The sequence below is a fragment of the Zerene cesonia genome, chromosome 17 (genome assembly GCF_012273895.1).
Source record: "Zerene cesonia ecotype Mississippi chromosome 17, Zerene_cesonia_1.1, whole genome shotgun sequence".
In the NCBI taxonomy this organism is placed as follows: domain Eukaryota; kingdom Metazoa; phylum Arthropoda; class Insecta; order Lepidoptera; family Pieridae; genus Zerene; species Zerene cesonia.
The window spans coordinates 9,974,000-9,975,050 of NC_052118.1; positions in this window are offsets into that span (position 1 = coordinate 9,974,000).

Consider the following 1,051-nt stretch of genomic DNA (forward strand, 5'->3'; position numbering starts at 1 on the left):
CGAGACTGACAGCAATGCACGCCAATCTCTATCTTACCTACATACATATTAAAACAAACATAAGTACTATGTGTATTAAAACATCGACTTTAGAAAAAAATTATAACGTAATAAAAATATCGTGTCCATTAAACTAATGAATAAGACAGAAACAGTACAACATAAATATATTTTGCTTTATTTGTTATTCAAAAGAAATTTATTATTGTTTTTTTATATAGCAGAAAAAAAATTAAAAGCAGTAAACATAAATTTCTAACTCGGATCATGAAATAGGTACCTAGAATTTGAATGCTATTGCGTTTCGTTTGGTGAGTGGCGAAGTCAAAGGCACTTTCCCTACCCTTCCCAATGTTTTCCTCTATTCCTTCAATCGATGCTCTCCTTATCCATTTCCCATTTAAGTTGTAGTATTGCAGTGTCATAAAGGTTTTTTAAATGTTCATGGAGGTAACCTTTAGCTAATCTAATAGCTCTTTTGCAAATGAGACTAGAGTACCTATACGATCTGCAGACCCATTTCAAAGTCATTGATTGCGAAATAATGTGAATAACTGGCATAATACGGTAATATTCGAAAATTAAGCGAATGTTTAAACATCTACAAATTTATCTAGCCCCTTGTGGATGTTCGTATTAGGTGAATGACGCACTCACATTCTCACGGGTACTCGTTTTACCCCTTGGATTCGAAGCCCTAAAAATTACAGGCTTGATTTTGATAACAATGTATTATCTATTTTTTCTCATTTAAAATATTTATGAACATCTTCAACACTGCTTTTATATCCTGCTCTATCTTCTTGCATAGCTACCCACAGCTCCCAGGAGAGGAACCGTGGGTTATGTCGGATTCTTACCGACCAAAACCCAACTGTGTTCCGTTGAGCCGCTTAAGAGAATGGACCACGGGAGCTGGTTATAATTAATCCGCGATCATCATCGACAGTTCGTTTCCGCGCCCAGCACATCCTGATAAACTATCTAGTATACGACTGTTTTAATTAAAAAAAAAATGAATATGTCAGCGTCAACTGTCGGTGTCATATGT